Raw genomic sequence first — 18,558 nt, forward strand, 5'->3', positions numbered from 1 at the left:
TGACAAAGGAGGCAAGGATATACAATGGAGAAAAGACAGTCTCTTCAATAAGTGGTGCTGGGAAAACTGGACAGCTACATGTAAAAGAATGAAATTAGAACACTCCCTAACACCATACACAAAAATAAACTCAAGATGGATTAGAGACCTAAATGTAAGACTGGACACTATAAAACTCTTAGAGGAAAACATAGGAACAACACTCTTTGACATAATCACAGCAAGATCTTTTTTGACCCACCTCCTAGAGTAATGGAAATAAAAACAAAAATAAACAAATGGGACCTAATGAAACTTAAAAGCTTTTGCACAGCAAAGGAAACCATAAACAAAACGAAAAGACAACCCTCAGAATGGGAGAAAATATTTGCAAACGAATCAACAGACAAAGGATTGATCTCCAAAATATATAAACAGTTCACGCAGCTCAATATTAAAAAAACAAACAACCCAACCCAAAAATGGGCAGAAGACCTAAATAGAGATTTTTCCAAAGAAGACATACAGATGGCCAAGAAGCACTTGAAAAGCTGCTCAACACCACTATTAGAGAAATGCAAATCAAAACTACAATGAGGTATCACCTCACACCAGTCAGAGCGGCCATCATCGAAAAATCTACAAACAATAAATGCTGGAGAGGGTGTGGAGAAAAGGGAACCCTCTTGCACTGTTGGTGGGAATGTAAATTGATACAGCCACTATGGAGAACAGTATGGAGGTTCCTTAAAAAACTAAAAATAGAACTACCATATGACACAGCAATCCCACTCCTGGGCATATACCCAGAGAAAACCATAATTCAAAAAGACACATGCACCCCAATGTTCATTGCAGCACTATTTACAATAGCCAGGTCATGGAAGCAACCTATATGCGCATCGACAGACAAATGGATAAAGATGTGGTACATATATACAATGGAATATTACTCAGCCATAAAAAAGAACGAAATTAGGTCATTTGTAGAGACGTGGATGGATCTAGAGACTGTCCTACAGAGTGAAGTAAGTCAGAAAGAGAAAAACAAATATCATATATTAACGCATATATATGGAACTTAGAAAAATGGTACAGATGAACCGGTTTTCAGGGCAGAAGTTGAGACACAGATGTAGAGAACAAACGTATGGACACCAAGGGGGAAAGCGGTGGGGGTGGGGGTGGGGGTGGGATGAAGTGGGAGATTGGGATTGACATGTATACACTGATGTGTATAAAATGGATGACTAATAAGAACCTGCTGTATAAAAAAATAAAATAAAATTCAAATATTCAAAAAAAAAATAATAATAAGAGCCCACAAATAGCATTCCCCTGGGCCACAGTCCCCCTCTCCCAAGGGAACAGATGAAAAAAAAGAAAAAAGAAGAATATCTCAGAAACCATAGTGAAGCATTCTTTTTTGAAGTGCTGTATAGTAAATAGTCTTGATAACCCAGAGTATGATACCATTTGGGAGAATACTGACATCAACAACACTGAGTTGAAAAGTGATTCAGAAAAACCGGATTCTGAATAACAAAAAGAATTCCTTAATGGATTTCTTTGACTTTTACTTTCCTTATAAGAGTGATATGATTTAAACAAAAATCTTTACCTGAATAATTCTAAAAGAGCTCTTTCAGTAGATATAAAACAAAAATTCTAAACAATGAGAAAGCATTGTAAAATAAATAGGCAGAGCTTTTTCTTTCTTAGCAGTACAAAAGCAGTGGTGTATCTTAAAAATCCACGATGTCTTAGATTTAAAGAATTACAACTAACTAGAAAGAGCGGTAACTAGGAGGAATCAGAGATTACTTTTAATTTGGATAAATCATAACAGATTTCAGAGAGGAGTGAGGGTTTAACTGCCTCTTGAAGAATGGGGAGGAACGTGAAGCATATCATAAGTATTATTTTAACAGAACATTTTCTTCTCTCAGATCAGACCTGTAACCAGCAGTGTTACTGCAAGACACCCAGGTCACTAGAGAAATACTCAGCTACCTCCTGGGTAGGTCATGATCCTAACAGATAACATCTTCATAATATAACAGCAACTACAATTATCAGGTGCTTATTATGTATGTGCCAGTATGTTTTCTCTCTGTTTATGCATAAACACATATACACACACACACACATATGTGTGTGTATAATTTATTTTCTCTTTCATCTCCTACACACTGACCAGTTTGGTTCAGAAACTTTGTTGGTGCATACAGAAGTCTAATTATTTGATTATCTCATAGGTTTAGACACCCAAATAACAGGTGCTAGTTAAAGTAAAACGAGGAAATATAATTCTGAGAAAAACTAAGTTGTCCTATGCCTTCACTAAACAGCTATTTGGTAACAGCTGTTCTTAAACATGAGTTCACATTTTAAAGCCTATTATAATACCATTATAGACGTCGCTGAGAATCCTTACTTGGCTCACATCTTTAGCTATTATCTAGTACAAATAGATAAAACATTTATACATTTCCATAAACATTATAGAAATTATTAGCCCAAGAGTAGAGTCGGTCAGTCAGTCCGTCAGTCTGTCTGTCTGTCTCTCTCTCTTCCCATTCCCTCCCTTCCTCCTTCTCTCTTTATCTTTCTCATTCACTGTTATACACACATATATATATACAGATTTGTAAGTCTGTACTGTTTCTGGATTTTCTCTCTAATTGGCAAAGACTTAAAAATTAATATCAATGTCACAATGCCCCTTTAGGGTGTCTCCATTTGGGTCATTTTTATTTGCTAGTCCATAGTACTCTAGTCTGATTTAAATAGGTCCACAGGGTACCAGAAAATTTCATTAACATAGTTCTCATATGCGTGACTCTCTCCTTTAAGACCATCCACGGACAATGGTCCCCACAGCTCTGTTCTCTCCTCAGCGAGTCTCCATGCTACACTCAGCAAAGCCACAGCTTTAACCCAGCCGACTGGACCACTTAAAGATGCTAATGCCAGGCAAAACTGAAAGTGGGCTGTATTCACTTTGGAGGACACTTTATTGGTACGATAGCATTGTATAAGTGGGAAGAATCTAGCCTATCAGTTCTATGGAAGAATAAGTGACATGCTGACTTTCATTCAGTGAGAATCAATATCCACAAAAATTTCACATAGCCTACCTTAGACATATTCAGTGTTCATATTCTGGAAAAGATTTTAGGGACTTCCCTTGTGGCCCAGTGGTTAAGGATCTGCCTTCCAGTGCAGGCGACGCAGGTTCAATCCCTGGTCGGGGAACTAGGATCCCGCATGCCACGGGGCAACTAAGCCCATGCGCTGCAACTACTGAGCCCAAGTGCTCTGGAGCCTGGGCACCACAACTAGAGAGAAGCCCACGCACCACAACGAAAGATCCCGCATGCTGCAGTGAAGATCCTGCATGCCGCAACAAAGACCTGACGCAGCCAAATAAATAAATAAATATTTTTTTTAAAAAAGATTTTAAACTTCCAAGTTGATGGCACTTAAATTTGACAGGGATTTTTTACTACATAACCATTATTTCTGTGTCTGATATTTCTTATAAACATCTACTAAATCTCACTTAAAAATATTACAATGGCATCAATCACATCTTTAAGCTTGGCACATCAGCAATGTGGATTGAAGGGTTACAAGAGTGGATATTTCTGGTTTTCATTTTAAAGCCAACAGGAAGCATGAGGATAATCATAAGTCAGAACTATTGAAAAAGGTTGTTAAACATATAAATACATATTTTAAAGTAGTATTCCTTTAATAAAACCCTACAAAAACAGAAATATAACTCAAGAGAATCACTCCAAATTAATGAACGCATCCGTTCAGCAGGAATATATAATAATTTTAAATGTGTACGTGTAGTATAACCTCAAAATAACATATATTTATTACAATGTAGCTTTGAAATGTATATGGTGAAAATTCAGAGTACCGCAAGGAAAAAGACAGATATCCACATATATGGTAGAAAATTTTAATACACTCTCCTAAAGAATGAATAGAACAGCAGACACAAATACGTAAGGATATATGAGATTGAAATAATACTAACAAATGATACTTGAACAAAAACATTAACAAATTTGACATACATTGAACTCTGCTCCCCCAAACTGTAGACAGCATATTATTTTTAATCACCAATGGGGCATTTACAAAAACTGACCACGTACAAAGACATAAGGCAAGTTACAAACAAATCCAAAGGACTAAAATCATACAGACCACGTTCTCTGTCCACGGTGTTTTTAAAACAGAAAAAATAGCAAAAATATAACTACACAAATGCCATATATTAGGATATTAAGAAAAAAAGTAAGCCATTGGGCAAAAAAGATATATTTTAAACTGATGATAGTGAAAAAAGCATCTCAAAACTTAAATTATTTTATGCAGATAAAGCAGTACTGAGAGGAAATTCAAAGTCAGAAAGAAACATCATTCTTAATGTGAAATGACTTCCCCTGTGAGCACTTCAAATCAACATTATACCTGAGGTCCTAGGCAAGGCAGAAAGAGAAGTGGAAAAGGTTTAAGGATTATAAAGGAAGAAACAAAACTGTCATTATTCATGAATGACAAGAAAAGTGGAAAATCCTGAAGTATCTATATGTAAGTTGTTTAACTTAATTACAAAACTTAGCAAGATTGCTGGTGGAAAATATAACTACCTAAAACCAAGCATTTTAAACCCTTCCCAACTTGTTATATGAAGCCAGTATTAGTCTGATACCAAAACCAGACAAAGACATCACGATAAAAGAAAACTACTGACCAAAATCCTTTATGAATATAGATGCAAAAATACTAGCAAACCAAATCCAGCAATGTATAAAAAGGATTATACACTATGACCAAATATGATTTACCTCAGGAATGCAAGTTTGATTTAAAATGTGAAAATCAACAACATATCAATCAATCATAATAATAGAATAAAAGACATGACATGTCCATAGAAAAAGGGTTTGACAAATTCCAATGCCATTTCATGACAAAAACATTCAACTAGGAATAGAAGAGAACTTCTCCAACTTGATAAAGCTGCATATGAATAACCCATAGCTAATATCATACTTAATGGTAAAAGACTGGCTGCTTTCCTGCTAAGATCAGGAACAACACAAAGTTATTCACCTGCACTTTCTATTCAACTAGAGGTTTTAGCCAGGGCAATTGAGCAAGAAAAAGAAACAGAAGGCATCCAGATTAGAAACAAAGAAGTAAAACTATCTCTATTCTCAGACGACATGATCTTGTATGTAGAAAATAATAAGGAATTCACAAAAACTATATTGCACCTAATAAATAAGTTCTGCAAGGTTGCAGAATATAAGATCAATGTACAAGAATCATTTCTATTTCTGTGCATTAGCAATGAACAATCTGAAATACAATTAAAACATAATTCCATTTCCTATAGCATCAGAAAGAATAAAATACTCAGGAATATTTTCAACAAAAGAAGTGCAATTATTTGTACACTGAATGCTATAAAACATCACTGAAAGAAATTAAAGAATACCTAAATAAATGGAAAAAATCCCACGTTCACAGACTGAAAAACAATGTTATTAAGATTGTAATACTTCCCAAATTGATTCAATGCAATCCCTTCAAATTTATAGCTACATTTTGTATATATATTGACAAGCTGATTCTAAAATTCATATGTATTGATATATGCAAGGGAATAGCTAAAACAATATTGAAAAAGAAGAAAAAAGTTGGAGGATTCACTTCTGATTTCAAAACTTGCTTCAAAGCTACAGTAATCAAGACAGTGTGGTACCTGGTATAAAGATAGAAATATAGATCAATGTAACAGAGTTGAGATTCCAGAAGTAAACCCTTACATTTTTGGCAAAATGATTTTTGACAAGACACTTAGATATGGGGAAAGAATGGTCTTTTCAACAAATGGTGGTGGGACAAGTAGATACCCAAATGTGAAAGAATGAAATTGGTCCTTTCCTTCATTCCATATATTCAAAGTAATCAAAAACCTAAACATAAAAGCTAAAACTCTAATATTCTTATAAGTAAAACATAGAAATGAAGCTCTGCAACCTTGAATTAGGTGATGGCTTCTTAGACTGAAATTAAGTATAAAAATAGATAAACTAGACTTAAAAACCCTTGGGCTTCAAAGGATACCATCAAAAAAGTGAGAAAACTCACAGAATGGGAGAAAATATTTGAAATCCTATATCTCAAAAGCGATTGTACACTATATAAAGAACTCTCACAACACAACAATAAAAAGACAAACAGTCCAATTAAAAAATAGGCAAAGAACATTTCTCAAAAAAAAGATATATAAATGGTCAATAAGCACATGAAAAGGTGCTCAACATCATCAGTCATCAGAAAATGCAAATCAAAACCATAATGAGTATCACTTCACATCCACTATGATAGCTTAATCAAGGTTCTGAACTGTAACAAATGTTGACAAGGAGGTGGAGAAATTGGAACCCTTGTACATTGCTGGTGGGAATGTAAAATGATGAAAACTGCTTTGGAAAATAGTTTGGCAGATTTTCAAATGTTAAACATAATGTTACATATGACTGAACAATTCTACTCCCAGGTATATACCCAAAAGAGATGAAAACATACATTCACACAAAAACTTGTATGCAAATGTTAGTAGCAGCACTATTCATAATAGCCAAAAAGTGAAAACTACCCAAATGTCCATCAACTGATGAATGAATGAACAAAATGTGATATATCCATATAAGGGAATATTATTTGGCCATAAAAAGAATGAAGTACTGATCCATGATACAGCATGGATAAACCTTAAAAACATGCTAAGTGAAAGAATCTGTTCACTAAAGGGCCCATGATTTTATTCGTCCAGAATGTCCAGAATAGGCAAATCCATAGACACAGAAAGTACATCAGTGGTTTCCAGGGATCGGAGGGGGGGGCATGGGGAGTGAATGCTAAGGGGTACGGGGTTTCTTTTGGGAGTGACAAAAATGCTCTAAAATTAGATAGTGGTGATGGTTACATAACTCTGTTAACGTACTGAAAACCAGTGATTTGTACACTATAAAAGGATGAATTTTATGATATGCAAATTATAGTCCAATAAAGCTATTATTTTTAAAATACTTTTAAAGGTCAAGTTTATTTCTATATGGCAGTAACAGAAACACAATGAATTTTTTGAAAAGATTCATTTAAAATAACTTCAAAAATATGCAGTTCCTGTGAATAAATCAAACAAGGTAATGTTCAAGGACTCCTAAGGGAAAAATTAGACTATGTTTACATTTATCATATTAGAGAAGACCTAAATATATTGAGAGACAGTCATGGATTCTAGAACTGAATATTTACAAGGTATCAATTTCCTTTTAATTGTTTATAGACTCAAAACAATCTCAATAGAATCTCCATTAAATTTACTAATTTTTTAGTACTAATAGTACTAATTTTTTAGAACTTGACAAACTGATTCAAAAAATGTATATGGAAAGGTAAAGGGCCAAGGAATGCTATAGCACTCCTGAAAAAATTGCACCAAGTGGAAGGATTTACTCCCCTACCTACCAGATAGCAAGACAATTTAAACCTGTAGTAATTACAGAAAGAGACCAAAGGAACAAATACAGAGCCCAAAAACAGACCCACACATATTATCAACTCTTGATATTTGAAAACAGTAAGTATTTGTTGTTTTAAGCCACTAAATGTGGTGGTAACTTGTTACACAGAAATGGATAACTAATACATTGCTGCTCACCAGTATTCTCAGATTTATTTTTTCTTTTAGAACAGAGGTTAACCTTCCCCACCTCCTTGAACTTAGGCATACCATATGACTTCTTTTGCGTCTGAAGTATGAGTGTAAATCATTCATGTCACTTCCAGATGGAGGCATTTAAAGCTAGTTCATGATTACCCACACTTTCTTTTCCCATACTATACCAACTGGGAAAGTCCTGTGTTCCAGATTGTACAGCTACAGAATGACGGAGGTTCCCTGAATTTAGACCTGACAATAGTTGCCCTGGATAGTTGCCTTAATCCAGAGGAAACTTTTCTTGAATGAAAAATAAACCTTTATTGCATTAAGTCAATGAGATTTGGGGATAATCTGTTACCGCAGCATAACCTAGCCTATTTTTACAGATACTAGGCTCAATCTCACTAGTAATTGAAGAAACAAAGAGTAATGATATAATACATACCTACCAGATGGGCAAAAATTAAAGGTCATGATAATACTAAATTTTGGCAGGGATGCAGAGGAATGAAAGTAGGAATATAAATTGGTGGACCCATGCTGGAAAAGTGTGGCATTATCTAACAAAGCTGATATCTGCAAGCCCTGTGTTCTAGTAATTTGACTAGCAGTTTTATACTCTAAAGAAACTCCTGCATCTAAGCACATTTGTAGAAGAAGAATCATAGGTGGTTTATTTATGGCAGTGAAAGAAAGAAAGGGACAGAAGGAGGGAGGGAGGAAGGGAGGGAGGGAGGGAGGAAGAAGGAAGAAAGGAAAAAGGGAGGGAGGGAAGGAGAGAAGGACAGAAATGACCCAAATATCCTTAAACAGAATGAGTAAAAAATAAAGGTATTATATTCATATAATAAAATATATCCAGTAATGAAAACAAACAAACAACATCCACTGTCAGCAACAGCATTCAATCATCAAAAAAAAATTACTGAGCTCCCCTTATATGCTTGGCTCTATTTCAAGTACTAGGCTCTATTTTGGAGCAAAACAGGAAAAAAAATCCACCCTCATGGAGTTTGCATTCTAATAGAAATGAGACAGAAAAATGATTAAGTCATACAGTATTTTTAAAGGTAGTAAGTACATGCGGAAAAGCAAAGGAAAGGGGAAAGTGTTTTGCAAGGTAAGATGTACAATTTTAAATGTGATAATCAGAGTAGGCTTCACTGAAAAGGAGACAACTGAACAAAGATTTAAAAGAAGTGAAAGTAACAGAGTAAGTCCTGTGGTATCTGGGAGAAGAGCTTTCCAGCCAGAGCAAAGATGGTCTCTGATATACTCAAAGAATAGCAAGGAGACCAGTCAGTGTAGCTAGAACTGAGTGAATGAGAAAAACAGCAAGAAGTGAGATCAGATAGGTAAATGGGAGAGAAAAAAACAGGTAGCACCTTATAGGTAATTCTAAGGATTTGGGTCCTTTAAGACTTTACTCTGTATGAACTGGAAAGGCACTGGGGATTTTGGAGGAAAAAAGTGACATGATCTGACATATGTTGCAAGAAAAGAGCTCTAATTGCAATTTTGAGACTGGATTATGGAGGGAAAAGGATGAAAACGGGGAGACCAGTTAGGAGGTTCTTGCAATAATCCACATGGGAGATGGTGTCAGCTCAGACTAGGATGACAGCCATGGAGGTGATGAAAGCAATTATATTCAGGAATTATTCTGAAGATAGAGCAAAGAGGACTTCCTGACACGTTACATCTAAGGTATGAGGGAATGGGAGATATCAAAGATGACTCCAAGTTTTGGGGCATGAGCAACGTGAAGGATGAAGGTAGGGAAGGCTGCAGATAGAGTGGGCTTGGGCAAGATGAAGATTCCATTTGGAGCATGCTGAACTGGAGATGTCTACTAGACATCCAAATGGAAATGTTGAGCAGGCAGGTGGACACAGAGGTCTGAAGTTCAAGGAGATAAGTCAAAGCTTGAGCTATCATTTTGGAGGCATCAGTGTACAAATATAGAGATTGCATGAAATCATCAAAGAGTGTAGAAAGAAATGAGCTCCCAAGGACTGCAGCTTAAGATATTCTAAGGTTAAAACCTCTGAGAGCAGAAGAGAGATCAGCAAAGGGGACAGAAAGCAATGGCTAGTGAAGAAGGAGGAAAAATCAAGAGTACATGGTGTCCTGGAGGTCAACAAAGAAATATTACAAGGAGCAGAGAGTGATAACTGTGACAATGCTACCAACAGGTGAAGTAAGATCAAAGGTGACAACTGACTACTGGATTTGGGAGAGGTGATGTCACCGGTGACAGTGACAGGAATAGTTTTGGCAGAGTACTAAAAACAAAAGAGTGATAGAAGTAGGTTTAAGAGAGAATGTGAAGAAATGAATCAATGATAGGGAATACAGACATCTCTTTTTAAAAGTTTATGCTTTCAAATGGAGAGGATATGGCTTAGTCTCATAAGCATAATGTTAAGCAAAAGAATCTAATGAAAGAATGCCTCCTATATTCATCTAATTTTTTTAAGTAAAAGGAAAATTGTGATTAGGAAGGAACAAGCAAGAGGTTTCTGGGTATTGGCATGTTCTCTTACTTGTATGGTAAATAATGCGTATTTGCCTTGTAATTATCTGTTATAATGATTTGCTATATTATTTGTCAACCAGTACATTTGTTTTATGTACTCTTCTCCCTGTATATGTCATAGTTCAAAAAATTTAAAGATTAATAAGATCATGTGTATGAAAAGACAACAGGTAATATCACTACGGAGTTAAGAGAAGTTTTAAAAAATATTTGAGGAGGAATATTTCAAATTATAAGCAGACCAAATTTGAACTGAAACTCCAAAAGTTTATATGTACTAGGTCTGGCCAGGAGGTGAACACTTGTGCCTTTCTGATTTAATTAAAAGTGGAATTTGTAAATCACATAAAAATCTTAAAAGAATTAGAGCAGACTGTAAGCCCTTTTCTTCATTTTTAACTCCACAGGACATGTTTTTTAGTTATGTGTTTGGCTCTCAGTAGGGAAAAGTGCAGTGCAATATCTGCCAAGGCAATTCTTTTCTTTTTCTGGATATTTTTAAAGTTTTATTCCTAAGACCCCCTTGGGATACTGCACTTCACAAACACAAACCTTTTAGTTATATAATAGTGATCTAACTGTGAAGACACACTGTTTTTTTCTTGGTAAATTCATTACAAAAGAGGAATAGAGCTTCTGCCAACCATGATGGCTCTCCCAAGCCATGAATGAGTTGGACCATGAGCAGATCCATCCACTGTTTTCAGCTGTTTTCCAACAAGCGACTAGAAGCCAGGATATTTGAGTTCTACTACTCTCTGTTCATTCAACAACCAATTTCTTTAACATTCTGGGCATCTCTTTCAAAGGAGATGATCATCTACTTCACCAGAGACTATGATGGAAGACAAATGCCTGAATAATTGATGACACTTCCAGTCCAAAGGTGAAAAGGCAAGGAAAATAAATTTAAATGTCTTCATAAAAGAGTACTTCAAATCTATTCCACTCTTCCAAACGGAATACAAAGCACATGCTAGGTGGGAACACATTGTTTTATTTTAGATCAAAGCCACCAAAAAGAGCCAGAGACACTTCTAAACCTATCCCAACTACTGATGACTAGGTCTCAAATAATTTTGAATTACAAGGAAGAACAAAAGCTATTCTAACATTCTCTCTGCTAAAACAGGTCAACAGTTGTTTGTTGTTTTTTATCAAAAGGAAATAAAAATCTCGCTGACACTTTATAGTACACACTTCTTGTACAACTTTGTGTGTGTCTGTGTGTCAATTCCTAATTTCTGGTTTATCTGTTTAGTTAACTCTGCCATTTTTCTAGGATTCATCCCAAGACAACTAAAATGCATTACTAAAATTGGCACCTCTGCTATTGAACTTAATTTCAGAGAGGCTCTAAAGTGGTCTGAAACCATTTTTTTAATATCCTGCACACAACTTCATGCTAAAAAGTAACACTGTTCAAGAGCAGAAATTGATAGGAAAGGTGCAATTTTTGTTTTCCTCCTAAACAATTTTTATTTCCTCCAAATATGCAATACTGAAAGTGAATAAGTACTATACTAAAGCCACATGTTTTTGTTGCAGTGTTGCAAATATTAACTTCAAGTTGAACATGATTCTTTAAGCTAGACTCAGAGATGATCTAAATATTTACATGTAAACTACATATTTCTGAGCTCTTTTATAAGTGTTTTTCTCTTTAAGTTTTGGTTGGAAAACCCTAAAATCATAAGTCATAAATGCATATGAACAAAAATGCCAAGATCAGTATAGATTTTTTAAATTTCATGAAATTATGAATCTAGCAATGTTTGTAACATGTTAAAAAGTGAAAGAATTATAAATTTTTAAGTTGGGAAACATCTTAGATATTATTAAAAGGCCCTCAGAATTTGAATCCAACCCTCTAACTTGACAGATGAGAAAACTGAGGCCCAAAGAGATTAAACTAACCACAGCTGTCACCATAAACGGCAAATCATACCAAAAGCCAGATGTTCTGACTCCAAGTCCAGAGCTCTGAAAGAGTATTTGTTTCAACATACTTTAATACTTAAGGAAATGAAAGTTAACAGAGGACACTCCAGGCAGCCCCTCAATATAAGGAACTCCCTCAGGCTTACAAGAGCCAGTCTCCTCTTCTGCTTGCAAACCCAAGTCCTAGAAATAACACCCCCAAATACCCACTTTCTCAAATGGCCTCATCCTACCTGGGGTTTCCAAAATGATTCCTCGGTTGGGTCTCTTTTTCACATCCCTACAAGTCCCATTAAGTAAGTGCCTTGTTTGGGATTGGGTTTTGTTGTTTTTGTTTTGTTTTATTAATTTGCTTGGGGAGAGCCGGAGATGGTGGAAACAGAAGCTCCGGGCTAAACCACCCCTAGAGCACATTTTTTTTCTTTTGTCATCCAAACCAACAAATCCTTCCTCCGGGCCCCAGGGCTTACTGGTTTCCGTCGCAGTCCCTTCAGTTTCCAAAGTAGGAAGGAGACCTGGAAAAGAAGTTGGCCAGGTGGCACGTCTTTTCGGGGGCACCTGGCAGGTGCGCGCCCAGGCTCGGAGGGCTGCCCTCGGGCGCGCGCCCCGATGCGCCTCGCCCCGGGGGAACGAGAGCCCCCGCCGCCCCTCCCGCCTGGCGCGGGCCCCTCCGGTGGCGCCGCCGGACCCGCCCCGGCCTCCCGGTCCCCAGGTGGCCAGCGGGCTCCGGTCGGCCACGCACGCCCCGGCGCCCGGCTCCTCGCGTAGCCGGGAGAGGGAAGAGGTGGCAGAAGGGGGTAGAGGAGAGAGAGAATTGGGTCTCACCTCGAGACCCAGGTCCCACCCAGGCGGAGGCAGAGATGGCGGCGGCGCGGGGGCTCGGCCGGCTGTAGGCTCTGCGGTGGGGCGGCTCCAAACTCCCTGCCGAAGGTGCCGGGCAACTGTCAGGAGAGAGGAGGCAGCGGAGTGCGGAAGGAGGGGCTGAGGGCGAGCGGAGGGAGAGGCGGGAGTTGGGGGAGAGAAGAGAGGAAAGGCCGGGTCGCCGCCCGCGCGCCCCGCGCCCTCCGCCACCGCTCCCGGGGCGGCAGGAGCGGCCCCCGAGCCGCCAGGTCTACCGCGCAGGTGACGGGGGCGGCGGCGGGGATGCGGCTGCGCGTGGCGGCGGGCCTGGGGGAGGAAAAGCGAGGAGTTTGGGGAGAAGGACCCTGTGCCCTCAGGGAAGCGGAGACTCGCGGCGAACTCAGCAGAAAGGTGGCGCCGCTACCTTACCCAACTGTCAGCTACCGCGCGTCCACTCTGAGCCCGGGGGTCTCAGACCCTGAACTGGACCCTGGGGTTCCCTCTGTCCCTCCCACTTCCAGACTTCCAGGCCTCTGTGCATCAGGTGTGCAAAATGCTACAATAAAGATTGTAATAATCGGGAGGAGTGGGAAAGGAAAGTGAAATGGAAAAGACCAGAAGTAGTGAGGTAGTGAGTTTCCTGTCACCGAGAATGTTTCAGCCAAGCATTTTGGTCGTATCTGTCAGGAAGGCATGATTCTTTTCAATCTTGAAATTCAATGGCGTTTGACGTAGTAAGTTAAAAAAAAAAAAAAAATCCGTCCTTGAACAGTCTGATTCTGACCCCAAAGTAATAATCATTTTCTTGCTCTCCACTCAAAATGTTCACTCATTGATTTATTCATTAATACATTTTTGTTGAGGCCCTACTGAGTGCCACACAATATGCTAGGTGCAATTATTATGTTCCTTGAACTTGGAGTTATGACAAGCAAGTATTCATATAATTACCAGTTGTGATGGATGATATGAAAGAAACCAACAGAGTGCGGAAGAAAGACTAAAGGGGAGTAGAGTACTCTGGATTGGGTGGATGGTTAATTTTCAACTGAACTTGCCTAACATCCTCATAGGAAGAAGCATCAGAGACACAGAAAGAACTTAGCCCAGAGATGGGTAGAGCCAGAAGCAATGTCTCCCTGCTCCCTGATCCAGACACTTGGCCAACCTGTGGAGATTTGTAAACGGAACTTTTCCCCCAGAGGAATATCGTCACAGGGTCAGTGTCACTTTAATGGAGACAAATGTCTTCACTGGATGAAAATAAGAATTGGAGTAGAAATACTGACTTCCTCAAATTATTGTGAAATAAAACAACCCAAGAGAATCCTTAATTAGATAGTTGCTATGAACTAGCGTATTAGTTTTCTAGGGTTGCCTTAACAAATGACCACAGGCTCAACGCTTAATACAAGAGAAATATATTTGTTCACTCTTCTGGAGGCCAGAAGTCCAAAGGCGAGATGTCGTCAGGTCCATAGACTTCCCCAAGGCCTAGGAGAGAATACTTCCTTGCCTCATTCAGCTTCTGGCGGCTCCAGGACTCCATCGGCTTATGGCTAAATATCTCCAACCTCTGCCTCCATCTTCACATGGCCTTCCTCTCTGTGTCTGTGTCTTCTTCTCTTCTGTCTCCTTTAAAGACATTTGTCATTGGAATTGGAAACCATCTAAGTAATCCAGGGTGATCTCAGCTCGAAATCCTTACTAATTAAATCTGCAAAGACCCCTTTTCCAAATAAGGTCACATTCACAGATTCTAGAGTTTAGGATGTGGACATATTTTGGGGAGAAGCCACCATTCAACCCACTAAAGCTAGTAAACTAATAGGGGCCAAAATCATTGTCTACTGTGGAATCAGGGTGTCATTCCAGGACCACTATTTAAAATTGTACTGATACTAAGCATAATTAATGATTTTATTGTGAACTGCTAAAAATGTGTCATTAAACTTGGGCTTATGAGGAGTAACTGTAATAAGGAAAAGAAGTACAGAGGCTCAAGCTTTTAATTCATGTCTGAGTCACAGGAAATATCTGAAGGCCAGGCATAGCTTGCCAGAAGCTACCATTGTTAAATTAATACAGAAATACACTCCACATCCATATGTATGGATTTCTGATAGTGTGATCCAACACTGAATGTCTGCTAGGCACCAGGCTCTGAGTCATGAGCTCCTATGCAGCTTACATTCTAGGTTATGGGACACGTTTGAAACTCATTTCCTCTGGCACAGTGTCTGATGCATACCTGAAGCTTGAAAAAGAGTTGTTGAATGAAGAGATGAGTACAAATAAATCACTATCAATCAGCTAGGCAATTATCACCACACTGAAAAACATCTCCATAATAAGAAGATAAGATTCATTAGAGCAAAACAGATTAGCACCGTGACTCATTCAGTATTTTCCTGAGTGAAGGAAAAATCCCTAAAAGGAAACCTTTGATTTAAAAAAGAAAATAATGAGATCACCTATCTTCTCTTTTTTAAAAAAATCAATATGTGCCTATTTACACAGATACAAATCCTGCTGGGAACAATCAATCATAACTGAAGTTATGGTTACTGAAAGTGAATAAAATATTTTGTCCAAGTATTTTGGTTGATAGTTTCAACTATTAATTTCATTATGTTGATGCATCACTTCTTGAAACTCTTTACAAACAATGATTTCAATGACTCCACTCTCTCCTGGTTCACCTCTTTCCTCTTTGAGTTTCCTTCTTACTCTTCTACTCTTACAATTATAAACCATCAACCAATATGTTAATATCTACTAAACTGAGTCCCACTCATTGACTTACTTGGGTCATGAGCCCATCTCTGAATCAGTCATGGTGGCCAATAACTTCGAATACGATGACCGGACAGGTGTGAGTCACCTGTGCACTCCTGGAAAACAAGAAATGCGAAGAGAATTGATCTCACTCTAACCAAATAACTTACAGTGGGGGAAAAGTGGTACCTCAAAATAAAACTAGGGTGATCTTACTGAAGGAGCAGTGGGCAAAAAAGCCCAGATACATATCCACTACAGTAGACACTCAAAAAGTTTTGCTGTGAACTGAACATAGTTTTAATTGAAACAGTTGGCACTTCACCCTCTTTATGGTGTTCTAAATGTTTCATAGAAAGTTATTTTTAAAGAAATGACAATTGCGACTATTGATTATGTGTCTGATTACCACACAAATCTTAAAATTTTACATTTACAAGGACTTTGAAAAAGGCTTTTATATGCATTGGAGTCCATATAATCAAGCACATGGGTTCTGGAATCTGATTGCCTAAGTTTTTATGCACACCTATTATGAGACATTGAATCAGTTTCTTACCCTCTTTCTGTCTCAGCTTCCTTTTTTGTAAAATGGAGATGATAATAACCACCTCTCTGAAACGTCATCAGACGTAATGAGGTAGCCACTACGCCTTTAGAATGGTGCTTATTACCTAGTACTCTATTATGCTTGCCTGTTATTCAACTCATTTAGTCTTCAAGCATCTCTGGAAAACATTTTGGTACTTTGTTGTACGTTGAAAATTTATTTTTCCCTTAATAGATAATCAATATCTATTGTGTATCAGGTACAGTTACCAAGATAAAGAGCATGGGTCCTTTATTCCCAAAAAGAGTAAAGTGAGGATTCCCAAAGTTCAACCAGGTTGGTATAGGGCACTCCATGCAGGGGAACAGAGTGTGGAAAGAAAGGCACAGAGGAGGAAAGGCATGGTACCTTAGGGAAATTCAAGCAGTATAGTGAGACCTCAGGGTATGTTCAGAAAAGTATACCTGGAAAAGTACTTAGAAGTCTATTAGGAAGAACTTTGAAGGTCATGTGGATTTTGAAGGTCATCTGGACTTTAACCGTTATGCATGATGAAATGTTGAAAACTTTTAGACTTAGGAATTATGTTTTCAGGTTTGTAGGAAGGAAAGCACATCCCGGGTGTGTTAAGTATGGCGGAAAAGGTAGAAGATAAGCCTAGAGCCAGGCCTCACAGTGAAGAAACTAAGCCATTGCAGTAGACCAGTGCTTCTCAAACTTCAGTGTACAACCGAATCAAACTTGGGGTATTTAAAACACAGATTCTACTTCAGGAGTGCTGGGGTGAGACCCTGGAGTCTGTACTTCTAATAAGCTCTCAGGTGATGTCAATGCTGCTAGTACCCAGTAGGACAACAGACTATTTAAATACCACTAATGCCATTGCCAACAAAAAGAAATTTATATGTAATGGACATCAAACTTTTAAATCCTCATGGAGAAATAATTTGCAGCTTATAAAGTTACAACTGCTAATTGAAGAACTATTACGTACAACAAGCTAATAAGGTAGAATTATTTTATTTTGATCCTTAAACTATCTCTGAGAATAAATCCTTTTAAAGCCTGAATATCCAAATGAAAATTACTAGGGTATATGTGAGGAGGCAGCTGGGTTAATGAAAGAAGCATAATACAGTATACTGTGATGGTTCTTTTATGTTCTTTTATGTGTCAACTTGGCAAGGCTACAGTCCCCAGTTATGCAGTCTAGGTGTTGCTACGAAGATATTTTGTAGATGTGTTTAAAGTCCATAATCAGTTGACTTTAAGTAAGACAGGTTATCCTAGATAATCAAGATGGGCCTGGTTCAGTCAGTTGAAAGGCCATAAAAGCAGAGCTGAGGCTTCCCTTTTGAAGAAAAAATTCCACCTGTGGACAGAAGCTTCAGACCATGACCAAGAGTTCTAGCCTGCAGTCTGCTCTATGGACTCTGGACTTGCCTAGCCAGGCCCTGCAATCACATGAGCTTTGCAATAAATATCTTACTATGTATCTTCTACTGGTTCTGCTTCTCTAGCTGAACCCTAACAAATTTTGGTAACTGGAAGCAGTGTGCTGCTATTAAAAAGACTGAAAATGTAGACATGGCTTTGGAATTGGGCAATGGGCAGAAACTGGAGGAATTTCAAGGAATATGATGGAAAAAACCTATCTCGCCTTAAACAAGCTGTTAGTAGAAACATGAATGTTAACAACTCTGCTAGTGATGACTCAAAAGGAAGAGAGGAAAATGGCAGAGAAAAACATATATCACCTTAGAGAGTAGCTAAATCATCACTTACAGACTGTTGGTAGAAATATGGACGTTAAAGTGGCTGCTGGTGAAGACTAAGAAGGAAGTGAGGAACATGCAATTGGAAATTTGAAGAAGGGGGATCCTTTTTATACAGTGGCTGAAAGCTTAGCAGAATTGTGTCCTGCAGTTATGTGGAAAATAGAACTTGTATACAATGAAATCGGACATACAGCTGAGGAGCTTTCCAAACAAAGTGTTGAATATGCATCCTGGCTTTTTCTTACTGCCTATAGTAAATTGCAGAAAGAAAGAGATGAATTGAGAAAAGAACTCTTTTTTTATTTTATTGAAGTATAGTTGATTTATAATGTTGTGTTAATTGCTGCTGTACAGCAAAGTGATTCAGTTATACATTTATATACATTCT

General features: G+C 38.0%; 2 protein-coding genes across 6 annotated transcripts in view; both read right to left on the minus strand.

Annotated features, from left to right (window-relative positions):
- The window catches only part of LEPROT (leptin receptor overlapping transcript), a 315,620-nt gene that overhangs the window by 219,211 nt on the left and 77,851 nt on the right, over positions 1-18,558 (minus strand). The gene's annotated exons all lie outside the window — the stretch shown is intronic.
- The window catches only part of LEPR (leptin receptor), a 125,945-nt gene that overhangs the window by 85,780 nt on the left and 21,607 nt on the right, over positions 1-18,558 (minus strand). For 3 of the 5 annotated variants that reach the window (XM_082356529.1, XM_082356532.1, XM_082356531.1), the window contains 2 exons: positions 13,050-15,958; positions 12,695-12,739 (listed from right to left, as the gene is read on the minus strand). The gene's annotated coding sequence lies outside the window, so the exon portion shown is untranslated. The other 2 variants (XM_082356530.1, XM_082356533.1) reach the window with 2 other exon arrangements.

The sequence above is a fragment of the Balaenoptera borealis genome (assembly GCF_965194805.1).
Source record: "Balaenoptera borealis genome assembly, chromosome: 1".
Taxonomy (NCBI): Eukaryota; Metazoa; Chordata; class Mammalia; order Artiodactyla; family Balaenopteridae; genus Balaenoptera; species Balaenoptera borealis.